The sequence below is a fragment of the Idiotropiscis lumnitzeri genome, chromosome 17 (assembly GCF_059441095.1).
Source record: "Idiotropiscis lumnitzeri isolate Australia: NSW breed Sydney's pygmy pipehorse chromosome 17, RoL_Ilum_1.0, whole genome shotgun sequence".
NCBI classification, from domain to species: Eukaryota; Metazoa; Chordata; class Actinopteri; order Syngnathiformes; family Syngnathidae; genus Idiotropiscis; species Idiotropiscis lumnitzeri.
Window position 1 is genome coordinate 7062077 of NC_142407.1, and position 19482 is coordinate 7081558.

A 19482-nucleotide genomic window follows, 5' to 3' on the forward strand; every position below is an offset into this window, starting at 1 on the left:
TGTAGCACGTAGTGTTGAGGGGATTGGGGGGGAGCAGTCTTTTTAAATTGCCAGGCTCCATCAGTGCAATAATTTTGCGCACTCAGTCATATTAACTTCCACTTTGTCTATAATGGATTGCTCGACTTGAGCAATCCAGCAATTATTGAACTACAATTCATTCATTTTCAGATCCACGGGATGAATCAGGATTAAGAAGGAGCATGCACACGCGGTCCCGATAGCCCACCAAGAGGCATCACAATATGGATAAAGACAGAAGGATGAGTTACAAGATCTAAGCTAATCAAGTCCATAAATGAGCAGGAGGCCTATGATAAAGAAAAGAGGGGCTGAATTACATGAGGCGGGATAATGCAGTTCGGAGCTGTTGTGAAATAGTCTTGGTCTTTGTCTAAGTGCACTTTGCAACCAGTAGAACTGAATCAATGGTGCTTCTGCTGGTTGTAGTCAGGTAGCACACTGCACTTTTCCCCAATTGCGTCAAGACGCAATGAAATAGACCAGAATATTCGCCAGCATGCACCGTGTCATAAAAGCTGGCAAGCACACTCAGTCTGACAGTTACTTCTACTGAAGGTTGCTAATTTTTGTGGCCATGTCTAATTAATTAGGTGATTTGTTTATTTGTTTCCTTGTCACTCAGTTCTCATGGGTTTAAACACGTGATTTATTGAAGAATAGTGAACAACATAATGGGGAAAGAGAAACAAGTGTGTCTGGCACAAAATGCAAATCACAGATGCAGAGTCAGCGCAAGTTCAGATACTGGAAATAGACAACTGTATTGTGTTGTGTTCCGAACAGAAGCAGTTGACACAATGCGTGTTGAAATCAACCAATAATCTGCAGAGCTGAAGGCAACACACACGCTGCCGGTCCGCTTCCTCAAAAGCTACTTAACTGGATAAGGGAGACGCAAGCCAGCTGGAAGACACGGCATGTTCCACATAGGACGATGAACCGCGAGCCAGGAGGATATATGAAAACATTGTTCAGATTTCAGCTTTCTAACAAGCTCAACTTGCAATTCCACTTAATTAGACAGCAAGGCAGTGAGCTAGAAAAAAGATAACAATAAGCTCATTACAATTTGTGTGCTATAATTCGTTTGGCAGACCGCTATCACCAGCGCACGTGCGGTACAAATGGATTAATTTCTGAAACAGCCATCTGTGTTGATTTTTAACTACAAAACTGTGCCACAGCTCAATTCCAATGTGATCGTGATTACTTGATGTTTCAACCAGTTTGGGTTAGTCCATGTGTCACAAAACTTTTTTTTTTTTTTAATAAGGTCTCTAATTGGAAATACTAATAAAATTCTCAATTGTAACAGCTAAAATCTCTGCAGCAATTTTTTGTTATTGTATTTATAATAATCACAACACTGTAATTTACATTCATTAAATTACCACATTTTCGAACTATAAGGCGCACTTAAAATCCTTTAATTTTGTCATCAACGGTGAGCCTTATAATTGGACATGCTTTATGTATGGATGTCAAATGGAAGTGAAATGAAGTTTGACTTATTTGCTTTAGTGGTTTGCTTCCCGTAATGCGCAGTAATGCGCCTTATAACCTGGTGCATGACTTGAAACTTGCCTGTGACGGAAATGAGGAAAAGCATTAAGGAAAACAGATGGATAGAAGAAAGTAATATTTCATTTATTTCATTTCATTAAATGCTTGCTGGTGTTCTGCTCAGTTGAGTTACAATGTCAGAGTACTGCCTCAGCATGGCTCCAAGGTAACCTAAACATTCATTTCAAATTAGATTGAGCAGAAGAGCTCTTAGAAAATGAGCATGTAACAGGAGGTGCTACTTCAGTCTGGAGAGAAAAGCAAAACAAGCTAAAATGTCCACCTATTAGATTCTGTTCTGCATTGTGTGGTGCAATAAAGAAGCAGTGGATGATCATTTCTGAATTATTGTTTTTTTTTTTTATATTTTACAATCAAATTTTAGTGCGTCTTTTCTCCGCTCAAATAATTATTAAAATAATTAATTATTATTAATAATTTAATTTCAAATTTATTCTATGATTAAGTGTGTATCATCTGTATTCTGTATGTCCTTGAATATGCCCTCTCACCATGACAACAACAATGCAACAATCACAGATATGAAGAGGCTTCTGTCAAATGCCCTTCTGCCAAACCTCACCCTCAGAACAAATCAAGTTCCCTCCGTGCATCATTAGTGTATTCAATCGACAGCTGACTGGGGCAACGTGGAGTTTGCTGACAGCTCTGAAACGCCGCTGCACCCAAGGAGAAAGATTACAGAAAGGTGATATTTTCCCCCTGAATGTTTTTGTACACGAGTTGTCGACTTTTTCCACTTCCCTTCACCAACAACTGTCAAAGCGAAGAGACTCTCAGTTCTTAGTCCTTGATAAACAAAGGCCAGATGGATGAATCGAGATTACCAAGAAAAAGAACTGCTTTCGAGGCAGGATTTCCAAGTGATGGCTACTACTGCACGAAAAAAAAATAAAAGGGCACCGGCAAATTTAGTTGGAGACTTCCGCAAGCGAACTCTACCGGGTGACAAGAACAAGCCTACAAACTGAAACTAGACGATGTGGAGACAGGAAGACTGGCTGAGGACAAGATAGGAATGCATATGAAAGAGATACCAATTGACTGATGGATGGTTCTGTCAATAGTCCTCGGAGCTCTTCCATGACCTTAAAGGGGAAGTCAGACCCTCAAAAAATCTTTGCAATAATATGTTCACTGGCTAAACATGGCATTCTGAGTAATTTTGCGTATGTGGAATTGGACTTCAGGAGCAAAATCCACCTGTTTTTAGACATCTCAGGGGGCGGCATTTTGTCACTTTTGTTGACTGAAAATGACATCACAGTTGGTCAGGGCTCAGGTAACGACCAATCACGGCTCACTTGTTTCCCGAAGCTGAGCCATGATTGGTCAAGACAGCCAAACTGCCTTAAAATAAGTAGTTGTTGAAAAAAAAAATTGCAATTGCAAACTCTTCTTCATACATTTACGTTGTTAATATTTTAAACACACGTTTTAACATGGTACAAAAGCAACGCACTTAGAGGAATTGTAACTTTTTGCTCTAACGTATTAAGACATTGATGAAAAATAAGGGTTACAACCGATCCATTATTGTACAGAATACAATACAACGGAACTACTGATTAGCTATGATAAAAATGAGTCCACGTTATCAAATAAAACAAAACAAAAAAAAAAAATCAAAATACAGGCACGCGCCTGAATTTTAATTGCAAGCAACATATAGATCCTGGCAAGCAAATGTTATTTATTAAAATGTATTTTTAGTGCCAAATGTTGAATAGATAGAAGTAAAGATTAGACATAACGAATTACAAGTTACAGTTTGGAGGGCATATCAGGAAGACTTATTGCAGCCAAATAAGTCTTACATTTGGCAAAAGAGCACAAAAGTCATTTAGAAAATTATTTTCTCTTGAACATCTGTTTCAGCATTTTTAGGGGCACTCGAGATCTCATTTGAGTTTGAAAGGTGGGTTGAATCCTGGACTGGTCAGTCGCCAATCACAGGGAAGATATAGTCAAACAAGTATTCACATTCACAACTATGGGAAATTTAGGCTTCTTAATTCAAATCTTTTAAGAATGAATGAGGGAAGAAGCGCCGACAGAACATCCAAAGTACACAATGGAGGGCCAAACCTCAGAACTGTGGGGAATATGTGCTCATGTTACCCGGCCATTAGTGTATTATAGTTAAATGTCATAATTGAGCAATTTGCATGTAGCCAAAGGTGACGCGGAACTAATGTCATGTATTACAATTCAGAGACATTCATGTAGCAATATAACTAACGAGGTCCACATGACGGTAACTAGGAATATAGAATGATTTATATTACGAAAGTAATTTCCGACAGACAGATACTGAGAGGGGCTACATTTTGTTCACAGATGAGACAAAATCAATTCACTTTAAACAAAATGGGAGAAATAAGGACAGACATGCAGCAGACAAATATGTAGGTCATCAACCTAGCAGAGCTCTCATGACACTGCAGAATGTCACAAAAGCCGCAAAAACTTTGCAAAAGAAACCCCACGAAGGTGAGCTCACTCCCTTCTCCCTGTGCTATTACATCGAAATAAAGCCTCGGATGCCACGCGCGACGCATCCTCCCGGCCACGGACAAAGAGCGATAATATGAGACAAACCCTAAATCCACTATGGACATCTCACCTCTCTCACTGGCAGTTCAGATTTCACATCTCCTCCAGCCATCTGTCAAGGAAAGACTACGTGCTTGTGGGCTCTAAAATAGTGATAGACCGATCTGCTAAAAAAGCAAATAGGCAGTTTACTGCTGATTGGCTGCAACCCACTTCACAAGGAACCAATCAAATGGTAATATGGGCGGCCAATCTGCTTCTGCAGGCAGGGCCACCAGCAGAGCAGAGAGAGAGAGAGAGAAGTATGCTGCAGCGAGTCAAAATAAACCAGCGTTTAATTTATCAGCCTTGAAAGTTATAAAAAAAAAAAAAAAGGCAGATGTCGACAATCGGGAACATGTAAAAAAAAAAAAATCGGCCCCAATAATCTGCCCAGCCAATGATCAATCTATCACTTCTATGAAACGGCCGCAGTAACAACAGACACTGTTGCCCTGCCTCCAGAAACGATACAGGCATGAATATAAGAATTTGCTAATGCTTATTTGTGAAGGTCGCATGTTTCTTATGAGAGGAAGGGATATGACGGACTAAAGCAATGTTTCGGCGATATTCAGTGTTTAAATGTGTTTACATGCCAGGGGAGGGAGTCGAGAGAGAGAAATCTTCAAAAAGCAGAAGCTTCTCTAATCTGCCAGATAGGCAAAGGATTAAGACATATTTGAGAGGAGGCATCATGCTATAATCTTAGCCTCTGCGCAAATAAAGTTTGTTTCCAGAAGCAGACTAAGGAAGTAGTATTGGATCATATCAGAGAATAACAAGAGCAATAATGTGACAGCGTCTTATGTTACAAATTAATGAGTAATCTACATTGAAGTCGATAAAATGAAATGCTGGGCATCGATGGACGACCGTCAACCTCCAATTTTTTGTGGAATTAGGAACAACTGTGTTCTGAAAATAATCAGCACTGAGCTCAAACTGTCAATATCATAAAACCCATAGTGATTGAGATTTTTTTTTCCAGGTAATAGTTTTATTATCCTACCTGTCCAATTAGGACAAAAACAGCCATGACTAAAACAAGAAACTCCTCAAATATTAACTTTAATGATGCAGCATTGATTGAACTCTTAATGAGATGACGTCGCATGACATCGTCCATGACAGTTTGAACAACAAAGAACTTTAGCGTGATTTGATTTAGAGGTTCAAAAGCTTTCCTTGTGTTTGGTGACTAGGACTTCGAGTTCTATGGGCGACAGCACGACTTTTTTTTGTGACCTGCTTCGTGAGCGAGAAGCATAAGAGCCCTTAATGAAAAAACAAAACAAAAAAAAAACCACACTGCTTTGACGAAATTGTGTTGTCTGAGCTCGCAATTTCGGTCCCAAAACAATAAATCGTTCAGCCCTAATGGTGACATGCATTCCCTAACACGTACTCTAATATTGACCCTAACCCCGGGACACATATAGACAACAAACCATTCACATGTATGGACAATTTAAAGTTGTTAGAGCAAAGGTTGGTCGTGCTTCGACTTAATTTTTTTATTGCCAACATTTTCAATGCTAACACCAACAAGAAGTGCATCATGATTGTTATTGTTGCAATGGATTTTCATTTCATTTATCCCGTCAGTGACAGAAGGTCACTTAAGCTGATTTGGTATTTCACATGAATAGCAAGTGCCCCATTCAATCATCTGATGATGCAGGGAAAAGAATGCAAATGTTTTGATCCTTTCAGATAATTACAATTTCATCCATTTTGTATATTGTTAAGGTTCTCAGAGAAATAGACAACCATTCACACTTCAATTCACAACATCACAGGGCAACAACTGCACCAATGTAGGATGGAAGTCATGAATGTAAAACTAGACACAAATCAAAAGATGAATTCCTTTATTTGCCTTATTTTTATTAGTAGTAATAGAAAGTTATATTTAAAAGCTGCTGTGAAAAGTTGGCGCACACTCACAACACACACACATAGACAGCAACTATGATTTAGAACAGGGGTCGGCCAACTTTTTGATTGGTGGGCCACAATGGGTTCTAAAATTGCAGATGGATGGAGTGTTTTGGTAAAAAAAAAAAAAACATTTAATTTTAAATTAAACTGAACAAAAGGATTACAACAAAATATCTGTCTTTGACACACCACAGTATTTAAAAAAATAAAACATTAACAAGGTGTATTCATTTGATTTTTTTCAAATTTGGCGGGCCGGAATAAAACGTTTAACGGGCCATATGTGGCCCCCGGGCCGTAGTTTGCCCATGCTGATCTAGAACAAGTGTCTTGAATTCTGTTCCTCGAGGTCCGCTGTCCTGCCTGTTTTCCATCTCTCCCTGACACAGGAACAGGATTGAAGCTAGAACATAGCTCCACAAAGAGAAGTCTGACAGATGTTTTTTTATAGCATATAGGCCAGCTATTTGCAGTATAAAACCATCCACGGCACGCTCCTCAAAGGCACCTAGCAGCGTCAGCTTTCTCTGTATGCTGGTTTGTGTCAATAGATTGAGGCGAGCTAGTCCTCTGGGGAGCCGAGGACCTCGGCAAATCTGACTGTAGAGGCGGTAGCAGGCTGTAAATTGGCTGCGAAGGGTGAAAGGAGGCAGTGTGAAAGCACGAGTAAAGGTCAGGTGAGCTGGCGCTATTTCAGTGGGCTCGCACTAGGCACCTTAAAAGGTCACACATAGCCACGAGAGCGAATAAGCCGCAGATAAAATCGATATTGAGATGGCAGCTACAGTGTACAAAAACTTGGATCTTTGAAAGGACAATGGCAAGTGGACAGCCATCTTATATAGTGCAATGCAAAAATATTCAATTGGATTAGATTTAGTCTATTAACGCGATATGTTGAACGTGCCTAACTAAACGAATTCAATAGACGGCAGATCTCCGTCAAGGCTGAACTGTTTACAAAACAGAAAATAAATTGAGTGATTAATTTAGATTGTCCACCTGTCTATAAGCTATGCTACTTCTTGGTTAATGGAGGATGATAAACCAATGGGTGGGGTCATTATGATTCAGGGAGTGGACAGTTCCTTTTATGCCTTAGTGAGTCAAACAGTGAAATGAAATTAAAATGAGAGCCACTTTAAACGTTTATGGGTTTGGCCCATGTACCATCCCTTATGTGATTTTCTTTTTTTTTGTTTTGCATCATCTCGTCAATTGCATCCATCCATTAATTTTACGTTGCAGTTGTTCTCATTCAGGTTGTGGGTGAGTCGTCTATCTCAGCTAACTTGCAGGGAAGGTCGAGAAAACCCTGGACCGGTTGACACCCTTCATTCTCACATGGACAATTTTGTCTTCAATGAACTTAATATGCACGTTTTGGGAATGTGGGGTGAAGTTGGAGTACCCGAACAAAACACGGCAGCACAAAGAGAACATAAAAGCAAACCAGGATTTCTCGACTGTGTGGCGGGGATGTTGATATTACTTGCCCGCCATGCTACTCTCGATTGTCTGGTATAATTTATTAAATGGCTACATTTGGTCATAAAAAACAAACCGAGTAGTGGTTTTGACTAGTGACTGTTTATCAGTTGCTTCTTATTCTGTCTCCAGCATTTTGATATATAAATAACACTTGGGTTCTTGTTTCTATTAATAATCAAATTCAACGACTTGCCCTCTCAAGATAAATCAAATTGCAACACTCGAAGATGAAAAAAATTGTTCCCCGGCTAACATAATCCCACCCCATCCCCCCTAATCTACGACTGCCGCAGCCCTTCTTTGGCCTTCTCCAGCCAGTTAAATAATCCTCTGGGGAAGTGTGTCCATGCAAGCTTGCTGTAATATCCTCTGGCCAGGCAGCGCACCTAACTAGGCTCCGCCCCTCCCTTTGCCCTTTCCCTCCCCCATCACCATCTGTTTCCTGCACAGCATTCTACCATACGTCTCTGTTGAGCAAGTGACTCCTGTTTTCCTTTTTTTTAACTTTTCACATAATTGCATCTCATAACAGATGATAGGGGGAGAAAGATTAAAATGATTACTGAACTAAGCCAGACTCTAAACAGAGTCCTTTAAACCCAACATAGGATATGAGGAGGCTAATTGATGTCGGGGGATAGAAAGCAGAATACAGATGCGAAAGAGAGAGATAAGCTGAAAGGGGGACGCAACTCCGTCAGTAAAAAGCCAGTGTCCACAACCATGAGTGACATGAGGAATATTAAAACGTGTGCGCTTCATGGTTGAAAATGTTTGAGAGTCTGCGAGCAGACCTCCCGGTTGCACTGCAGTCAATCCTTCAAATACACAGGCCACATGCTGTGACCAAGCGAGAGAAGCAAGTCAGATACTTCCTGTGGCTATGGAAGATGGCAGAATGACGAGTGAGTCGACTCCACTTGAGTATTTGCGTTGAGGTCTTTTGTGTGCGGAAACTTTCATTTCGTGCCACACCTCATCATAAGCATTAAAAGTGTGAATGGAGATGGCACAAAACTAAAATAGAGATAAAGTGTCTCGTTCATGAGATTGGCCAATATACTAAAACAATTCCACTAGCAAATTAGAAGTGCCATTCGACTAGCATCATATATTCCAAGTGGACATCCAAGAGCAGCTCAGAGCAGCTCACCTCAAAGCTTCCCCGGTCCAGGCCGAAGCACACGAGGACAAAATTGTTGTCACTCGTCTTTTTATCAAAGAAAAACCCACAGTGGTCACAGAAAATAACTTGAATTTGACATAAGCAATATCGAAGAACAATGCAATGAAAATTAACCAAAGAAAATCAGGTATTGCGTTTTTGAATTGTGGTTCAACAGAATTATTTAAAAATAAAAAATCATGAAACAGGGCCTGGACAAAAATAATGGGCCTCCTAGGCTTGTCTTCTAATTTATCATCAGAGGTGTCTTCAAAGTTGTGACCAGCCTAGCGGCCTATTTAAAAGTTAACAAGTAGGCACTGAGTTATTTGGTGACGTGGTGGGTGCAACACTTAACATGGAATGGAGGAAGAGAATGAGAGCGCTGTCGCACGCAAGGAGATCTCACTTTGCTTGGTATCCCCCATCAGAAGATAAAGCCAAATTTTCTTCTCTGTTCTGGTTCAGCAATAATGGCAAGATTTTTACTGAAGCTGATTAGCATAAGTTGTTGATTTTTGTATTTTTTGTTTTTTGGACTGCAATGCAAATTCAGCTGAATGCCTGCCAAACATTCACAAATCAAAAGGGATTAATAAAAAATAAAAAAAAGAGAGAATAAGAAATGCCTAATAGTTGCTGGAGTGGAAGACAGAAAAAAAAAGGAATGGTGACAATTAAAACTTGTGGAAACCACTTTTGAGCCAGACTGGCCATTAAAGAGCACTCTTCATTAATTGTATTTATTCAAAGGTAATGATGTTCATCTTGGCATGTCATTTTCTCTTTCCCAGCATGCCTCACTGATTTATGCTCGTATTGCAATGATTTGAACGTCTGTGTAAGACAGTCAAGAAAAAAAAAAAAGAGTTGAGTCGATCGAAATGTTTTCAACTGAAATCCCAATGTTGGATGATGGGGGACATCATTGCTGAAAGGAAATTTTCCTGAAACTTTCGATATACTCACAAAAAAATAAATAAATAAATAAATGAGTTCCCTAAAATTATGATTCACTGTCAAATTATGAGACGTATTGTATGATATTAATTTCCTTCCAAATGAACACTTGGCAGGAATTAAAAACTCCAGACATCTTTCCATCTGTTTTAATGGATTAATTGTGTTGACATCCTATGTGAAAGCGTTAGCCAGAAAACATTCTTACATTTCCCATCATTGAACAGCAGACCAAGCAGAAACATGAGCTCAACAGTTCCAGTGCTTACTCCGAGAGGAGACGGCAACTACCACGGGGGTCCTCACTTCCTTCCCTCTCAGTCCAGTGTCAGCCAGCATCTCCCTGCCACACAACACCCGATCAAGCTTCTAAATAATTCACAAGTCACTATCCATATCTATTACCTGCCAACGCTCTCCCTGAAGTGGAAGCTTACCAGGTTGCCGTGCAGTTTGAGCGCCACCCCTGCTCCTAATAATTTCCCAAACTTCTTAACTAGAGTCATGTCTGGGTGAAAGCTTGTTGGTGTGACTTAATTAAAAAAAAATATATATATATATATATATATATATAATAATAATAATAATAATATATATATATATATATATATATATATATAATTTATTTATTTTGTTCTGCAAAAGGTCAAAGCTCTGCATCGTATTTTTAGCGGCGGTTTTGCTCACAGCATCACTTTTCTTTTCCTATTTCCCATCTTGTGGGCAAATAAATGGAATTGTATCCCGCAGCGCTTCTTGGCTCTGATGACATTTTGTCATCTGCTGCTGTCTGCTGGTTTCACTCGATGAGAAACTGTCACTCATTAAGCCAGACAGCACCGCTCGTCCAGCGCAATTACACTCTTGCTCGAGTTGCATGTTGTGGACAAATGTAACTGGCTATTCAGCTTGGCTCGAGTGGATGACATGTTAATTAGGGATTTAGTTGTTTCATTGTTTAATAAAAGAGGAAAAAAAAGAGACATTCACCAATTGATTACTGAGGCTCTCATTCCCTCGATTGAGAAGCTCCTCATTGTCTTTGAGTGACTCATTCTCCCCTCTCATTATCCGCGTATGTAGCACACATTGACACATTAAAAATGACTTCACCACACAAATGAAACATTTCACTCATGCCCCTTCATAGACAGAATAGTTTATTAAAGCTGGGAGTGGAATTGGATATTCATGACACTGGATGTACATAAACATATTTTTTTTCGTACCCTTACCCGCGCTTAAAAACCTTGAATTTTCCCAAAAATCATAATCACATTTGCGCTGCCTTTCTCATCTAATTACGAGTAGGCGTACACATTTTCGCCATACAGGGAACTTGTATGCTTCCGAACATGAGCTTAGCGTTTTTGGCGGCGCATTTTCAATTGGTACACTGAGACAAATGATACAGCCAACTCCCCGGACTTGACTTGCACTTGATGAACCGTCAACCAAAATAGCATTCAGCATTGGCCAAAATAATAACACAACCACTGGCCAACGCAATATATAAGCATCATATCAAAACTATACTGTACATATTTATGAGTCACGTCGAATATGCGCTTGGGATATGGACCATTCAAGATTGTGTTTGTATCTGCAAAATTCTGAAGAGTAACAGTGATGATCATGTTTGTTTTCAATTTACTCACTTGAAACAAAGCATTAAGTAGAAATATGTGCCGATACTAATAAGTGAGCCATTGGAACTGTTGATTTCTGACATTAGTCAACGAAGTGACATTCACATTATACTGCCGTTGTAGTCTTGAGGAAATGACATCAATGATGGATGATTGTCTCGTTTCTGCAAATATTTGTCCCTCCTCTGCCAATTTCCTCAATTCACGATGGGATGCCGCGGCGAGGGAATATTGGCTCTGGGCTAATTTTCCTGTGCCAAGGCACCATCTTCACTCAGCTCAGCGGGCTGTCCGCACATGCTTGCGTCATCACATGTTTTGAACCGAAATTGAAAATTGACCTTTGGGAAGCTAAATTTTTGGTGCATTAGCAATGCTAAGAAAAAAAAAGACATTTTCACACCATTTGTTCTCTGCAAAGTGTGCCATTCGTCCTGGCCGTGGAACAGTGAACCAGCTCTACACTCTTGGCAGGGTCCTCGAGGGTGCATGGGAGTTCGCCCAACCAATCTACATGTGTTTTGTGGACTTGGAGAAGCCCAATATGGGCTGTTCGGTCGACATTGCCCGCAGTAAGTCGGCTTAGTTTTCTGTGAAGGATGGACTTTGCAAAGGCTTCCCTTCCCTCCACGGGGTGTCCAGGCTCTCCCTCATAGATAAGTGAGAAGCTCCATCATCTGGGAGGGACTCAGAGTCGAGCCGCTGCTCCTCCAAGTTGAGAGGAGCCAGATGAAGTGGCTCGGGCATGATTAGGATGCCTCCTGGACGCCTCCCTGGTGAGGTGGTCCGGGCATGTCCAACCGGCAGGATGCGCCGAAGGCTGGTCTGGGAAAACCTGGGGATCCCTCCGGATGCGGCTGGGGAGAGGGATGTCTGGGCTTGCCTGCTGAAGCTACTGCCTCCGTGACCCGCCCCCGGATAAGCGGCAGAAAATAGATGGATGGAATGATCTCTCCATCTGACAGTCAAGTAAAGTCCCACCCACCAAATATCCCCAATAAGTATCTTGTCATATTTTCTCTCCTCCATCATCCACGTCTTCCCTCCTCTAACGCTGATCTAAGGATCTTCAAAACAGCTTCAAAGTTGGCGAGGTAGAGAAAATGGTTCCCTGGGGGATAGTACCACACATAGACGCCCACATGCATGCACACAGTCCAGAGACGGCTAACAAGCAGTCTAACAGTGCCCTTTGAACACTTGCTGAGTGGCGGCTTCAAAAGGGCACAGCTCTAATAGAATACCTCACGTTCTCAAAAGTCTATAGAATTCAGTAAACCAGTTTTGCTCAAATTCAAATAGAGCGCATATCAGATGGTAGATACAGTGTATTGTCCAGATTGAAACGTTTAAAAAGGTTATTGCACAAATACATCAATGAGCAATTGAGTTGAAGTACTTGTGAGCAAGCAAGTTCCTAAATGAATAACTGGGAATAAATGCGGGAAGGACAAAATTCTTTATCAACACCCTCCTTCCAACTCCACAAGTCGAGTTAAATTATTCAGTTCCGATCTTTGATCTAAATTTTCATCTGTGTCTTTTTGCCCATCTTCCCGAGAAGGAGTGCAATGTGGGACGAAATTTCCCCTTTGATCACAAGTTGAAGCAGACGCTCTTGTGATCTTCCAAGTTGCTTAAAAGCCTCCCACTGAGGAAGAGTTGAACTCTGAAAATGAAATTTACGAAGCAGATTGCCCGAAGACTCAATTTCAGATGTCACATGCTTTCAAGAACATTAACATAAGGGTCTAGAAAAGTGTTTTGCTGGAGGTCATCTTCCAACCCGACGAATGTTGTGGGTTCAATCCGCGAACCTTCTGACCATGTCGAATTGTCCGTGTCAGAAGCCATTCTGACTGTTTGGTGCTTCATTTACTTGCTTGGCAAAAGTTCAATGTGTCAGCATGGGACTTAATTCCGCATTCTTTCATTACATGACGGCTGCTTTTGACATCTGGGATTGGGTGAACATATTGCACTTAGGTGGAACTGGCGACAACATGAGTGCTTGGCTATTTTCCATAGTTACACCAACATCGATCGAAAATTAATAGGAAAATGTGAGCAACATTTCACCAGATTTTATCCACACAGGCTTGTGAAATGACATTGAACTGCAAAAAGTCAACAAATAAAAGAAACAGAAACCAAAAATAGCTCGACAGTGAGCAAGACTTAAATAACTGCCTATGCACCGGCCTACCTACACTGCAAAGCAAAATGGTCTGAAATACTTTGTGAGATAAGACATCAAAAACAGACTGTGACAACAGAGACAGTGCATTTCTGTGTGTGTGTGGGTGTGTATGTGAGTGTGTGTGTGTGTGTGAGAGACTTCTGGTGAAAATATGGGTACACGAAACGATTAGAAATGGAAACGCTTCAACACAGAACGATTGGCTCGCTATTTTCTCTGTCCGAGCACTATGAGACAATTTTGCTATAAGGCCAGTGTGGGGATTTGCTTACGCTGATAAGTCATCTGCGCTATAACCTCAAACAAGGAAAAGACGGTGTGGTATGCTTGCGGGTAGTTGGCAACGACAAGACGGAACAATCAAAGCACATAGCTTACGATTCCGCTTGTCTATATGTGCCTTGAAAAGCCCAAAAAATCTAAATGAAATCCGGTCCAACTCCAGATACAGGAATCTTATTTACCAAATCACCAAAGCTAAAATAAACACCAGAATCAATAATAAATTCATTGAAAATATATATTAACAGATTAGTAGCAGCTCAGATTGTATGTCTGGTGATAATTTTAGAGTAAAATTAAACCCGATGGAAGACCTGTAGTGGAGGCATCAACAGCTGCATTTTACCAATTATGTTATTTGAATTTATTTCTATTTTTGTGGACCTGCTTGAAGCAATACGGCATCTACAGCAAAGAAAAAAAAGTTGATTCCATTACCACCTGAGAGCATTATTATGTCACACTCTAGGTTAAATATCAAAGTCAAATTTGAGAGTATTGTTTGTTGAAGGAGAATCTAACTCCTGATACATTGAAATAAAGCCGAATACCTGAAGGGGGGGGGGGAACGCGAAAATGTCACATAAAGATATGAATCTGGGAAATATGAAGCAGATGTTCTAATAGTTTAGCACTACTCCACTAAAAAGCATTTGAATTCATATGCAGTCAAGTTATCAGTGGAAAGCGATTGATGTAGGATTTCATACACTTTCATGCGTCATACTACAAAGGCTGCCAATGGCTGCATTTTTTTTTATTACACACCCTTTAAGCTTTCTTAAAGTAACACTTCATACAGCACTAAAAATATCACCCCTCATCTTCTCTCCCACTTACCGACAAACCTTTCAGAAAAAACACAAAGACGTTGCCACCTGACGTGAAAGCATAAAGCCCGGCCGGTGGTGCTGAGCTGCAGTTTCAAGCAGAAGCTGATCTTAATTGTTCTGACTAAATGTTCCCCACAGATCTCCATCTATTAGGCTTTGAATTAGCAGAGGGTGCTCCTGCTGCTCTTCCGATGCCACTCGCTCGACCCTGTGTCCTCGCTTTCCTGAGTGGAGGGAAGTAGGACAGGGGGAGGAGCAGTTTGAGGCTGCCTCAAGGATGCTTGAATGCAGGAGCACAACTGCGGAATGGAAGTTGCTAATCTCAGGTTAATGACAATATATAGCTGGGTCCAAACAGATGTGCTGCCAGAGGTGGGTAAACGTAAAAAGTAGTCCTCAAAGTAACTGGTGAGTAACTTCGGATTGGATCGGTCCATTTTTGACCCAAACTTGGGTTATTTTGAACTGTTTTTAGAGCGTAGTTAGGGTTTCCCTGAGAGGGCCTTTATAACTTTTAATTGCCTCTTATTATCACATATACATGACAAATGGATGGATAACTAGTTTTTAAATCAGAAGCCAGTTAAAAAAAGGCTTGTAGCATGTCAAGATTTGTAAAAAGTGAAGACAATTCACAATTTTGTATTCAGCAGGACGCATAAAGTCAATGCACATGATTTTCCTTTGCGGGCCACAAAAAATGATGAGGCCGTCCAGATCTTCTCCTCGGGCCTCAAGTTTGACATCTGTGCCGCAAGGTAAACATTGAGTGAGTGTGCCACGCTTCGTGTAAATAAGTCGCGTCTAAAACTCAGCAATGTGGGGGAACGTGTGCAGTCATGTCTGCCTGGATGCGTTGGATTAGTGAAACGGGGTCAAACAGCGCTAGTAATGTCACATGACTGCACCCGAGGCAGAAGTGTCTGTGACAAAGCAAAACAAATGTGTGGCTCGATGTAACAGAGTAAAAGTAGCATTTCAACTTAACAAAAAAAAAAAAAAAAACTGAAATAAAAGTAAAAGTATGCTGCATTAAAATTACACTTAATCCAAAAAGTTACTTAAGTAAATGTAAAGGAGGAAATCTAGCATACTATTACCCACAGCTCTGACATTTCTGAGTAGCCTCATCCAAAACACAATAATCCCGCTATCAATATCCTCCCTTACCTGAGCCTCTCTCGCCCACAGCCGCAATGTCACTCAAAGACAGCTTTCCGAGACTATCTCACTAATTCGGCATCATCATGCTTCAATTACATTTTACATACATTAAAACATAACGCAAAGATGACAAAGAAACCCTCTCTACCACACTCACCACAAAAAAATTAAATACAAAATTAAATATTCGGCCAAAAAAATAAATCAATAAAAAAAAAAATTAAAAAGGATGATTTGTCTTTTGGTTGTATAGTTAAACACGACAGGACGGTCAAAGCCATATCCATATTGTTGTGAGCGTCAAGGGACCTTTACTTTATTCATTATACATATTTTTGAATTAAATTAACCAATCAATTAATCAGTTATTTGAATTTTGTTCCACCAAATAACCGAATCAGCGCAGACCAAAACCCCCAAAAATTAATAGTAGTCAGTTGCGCCGACTACTTAAATTTCTAGCATCCAATTTTTGTCAAGCAACATTTTCTGCAATGTTGACCTAAACAAAATTACTGTTGTTGTAGCAGCGACATAATGTGTTATTATTTATTTTCTTCATATTTATTTTCTATTCAATTATTTACGCTTTAATTAATCTAATTTATATATTTAATAAAATTATTGTTGTATTGCACTGGAGAGGGAAGCTCTCTAATCTTGTTGCACACTGAGTACAATAACAATAAAGGCCTTTCTGATTTCTGATTCAGATTATTGAGTAGGGCTGCCAAAATTACAGTGTTAACTGTAGAGATTAATCAAAATGTTTTTAACTCAGTCAAATATTTTAACTCAGATTTACTTAAAAAATAATTAGCATACTTTACAAATACTGGATCGTCTTAGCTGTACATCTTTAGCGCATCATCTCAGAACAAAACACGGTGCTCAAGTTACCACCGGTCCTTGCAAACCAACACAGCTGGAGTGTGGTGCTTATGGGTAGTTTTGAGAAATGGTTCTAAGAAGAATACCTGCAAAGATGTCTTCGTTTAAATCGTATTCAAGAATCACAGAAAGCTAATAGAACCGCCTTTGAATTAAATATTCTTCATATTTGGTGATTTTGCATTAATTCCAAGATATTATTTAAAATAAATATCTGTTTAAGCTTTGCAAAAAAAGTGGTTGAAAATGTTATTAATCACAACTAATCGTGGAAATTGTTTGTGATTAATTAGTTAAAAACATTTACAGCACAAGTTCTGAGACTAACCCAGCATAAAAAACGGAGGTCAAACTGTAAAATATAAATGACAAAAGGATAACCAAAATAAACAGAAAACAAAGTATTTCATTCTAATTCATTCTATAAACAAACTTATTAAATATTTGATGCTTTGTTGATGACTAGTTACTAAAATAACTGATTACCATGTAATCTGAAGTGTCAAATATTTTTCAGGTATATCTGTACTTTACTTGAGTATTTACTTTTCTGACAACTTTTTACATTGCTGCCCTACATTGGAAACAGATTTATTCTTTCGACTCCTTACTTTGTCCAAACAGGCTCGTTACTCCTTTCACTTTCTGAGAATGATAACATGGAAAAAAGACGCAGAGGTGTAAAGTTTAAGCAAGTGATTGAAAAAAAATATGAAAGAAAAAAATCAGGGACAGGAGCAACATTAAGGAATATGATTTTTTCCCCTTTTCACAAGTATCTGTACTTCCACTTTGAGCATAGCTTGTGAGTGCGTTCGAGATTTATAACGCGTGTCAAGCAAATAAAGCGCACGAGCTGCTTTCATTTAACCCCAGCAAAAAGAAAGATGTGACATGTTGTCCCGTGGCTGGAGGCGGAGGAGGAGACAGACGGGGGACGGAAAGGGAGGGGGCGAGCGGCTTGACAATGAAGCGGCAGCTGGCCGCGGGGAGGCTGCGATTCATGGACGAGCGATATAACCGCACCATCTGCACAGCGAGGAGAGGCTGTGGCAACAACACTACACCGTGTCGCCCTTTGTCAACCAAAACTAACAACTGAACAATCTTTTCGAACATTCACATGCTGCCATAGGCAACACGCACAAAATATTTACGGCATCAGCGTGTTATCCTCCCTTTGGTGATGCCACATTATTATCGACTTGATCCTATTTAAGCTTCTTCCCAAACTCTTACCTTTCCTTTCCCGCAGTCTTCGGCCACGGAATCGGGGGGCGTCCCCAGCCGCTGTCGGCGTACGTTCCTCGGTCTTGTGGACTGGGTAGCTGGTGCTGATGTTGTAGAGCCGTGGCTTGGTCCTCGCCGTTCCTGCTTTGCGGCATTAGCTAGTCCTCGCAGTCGACGCTCGGCTTGTGGTGCTGAAGTGGACAGCTCAGCGAGGAGCTGTGGGGAAGGCAGAAGAAGGGGAAATTAACGTTTTGCTGAGGTAGCCACTAAACAGCGCCCTCTATCGAAGGGGAGTGTCAGAGTGTAACGTCGAGAGCTCGATGATTGCGACATCTACTGGCAGAATTAAGACGTGCAGGTGGTGACTTGGACCTTTACGGTGGCGCTGAAGTACAAATCGCAACTACGAAACAAAATCACAATAAACAGTTCACAAAAGCAAAAAAAAATACGACTACTAACTAAACAAAAGAACAAAAACACTAAGCATAACAGCATATTAAAAAGCCTATAATTAGAAACATAACAACATTAAATACATAGACATGATAGAACAGGTGGGGAGGACTGATTAGATTTTTGTTGTTTTCTTTAGTTGTTCGTTTTAGTGTTTTTTATATGTTCTTGTGTTTAACGTTTAGTTGTTTTGTTTGGTTATTGTGTTGTCATTTTTCTATGGTTTTGTGTTACTGTTTGTTTAGATAAGTTTTTTTTTGTTTTTGTAATGCACTGTTGTGTTTCGTTTTTTTGTTGCTTTGATTTGCGCTTTTTTCATATGCTGTTGTGCTTAAAATTGGTTGCTTTGTGTCATTTGCTTTAGTGTTTATTTTAAATGCTGTTTCGTTTTATTCTTTTGTTCTCGGTTTTTATGCTTTGTTTAGTGATTTGTGTGCTGCTGTGTGTTTTTTCTTATTCGTTCTACCGTTTTATATGCTATTGGCGTCTTTCATATGCTGTTGTGTTCTGTTTGGGGGGTTATGTAATTAGTATTTGCCGCGTTTTTGCTCTTTGGGGCCGCCTGGTGTCTGTAATGAAGATACTTCACTTGACTTAGATAGTTCAACATCTTTCTGTAATTTTCTAAAACTTTCTGTAACTGTAATTTTACTGATGAGTTTTTACGTTTACTCCTTACATTTGAAAAATGGATGATGTAAAAATATATACACTATATTCAACCAAGTTCAAATACCATTTTTATTGATTTATTTTCTAGAAGTAATATATAAAAAGGAGACAAAAGATTAGTCCATTAGACCATTAATGTGACGTATAATATGAAAAAAAGTCAAACAATTTGTCAGTCGGGGGATATGAAATCATTCCAAAAGAGGAATTAAAATAATTTGAGATAATGTGTTGGGAAAAATGCGCACAACCTCTTCAGAAAGACACATCCATCCATTATCTAAGCTGCTTCTTTTGGAGTCTATCCCAGTAGCAACTGGCCCTGAATTGGTTTCCAGACAA

General features: G+C 39.9%; 1 protein-coding gene across 3 annotated transcripts in view; it reads right to left on the reverse strand.

The window, feature by feature from the left end:
* Positions 1–18226, reverse strand: part of srrm3 (serine/arginine repetitive matrix 3) — a 60286-nt gene extending 42060 nt beyond the window's left edge. For all 3 annotated transcript variants that reach the window (XM_088279584.1, XM_088279583.1, XM_088279582.1), the window contains exon 1: positions 18022–18226. The gene's annotated coding sequence lies outside the window, so the exon portion shown is untranslated. The remainder of the gene's footprint in view (positions 1–18021) is intronic.
* Between the last annotated feature and the right edge of the window lie 1256 nt (positions 18227–19482).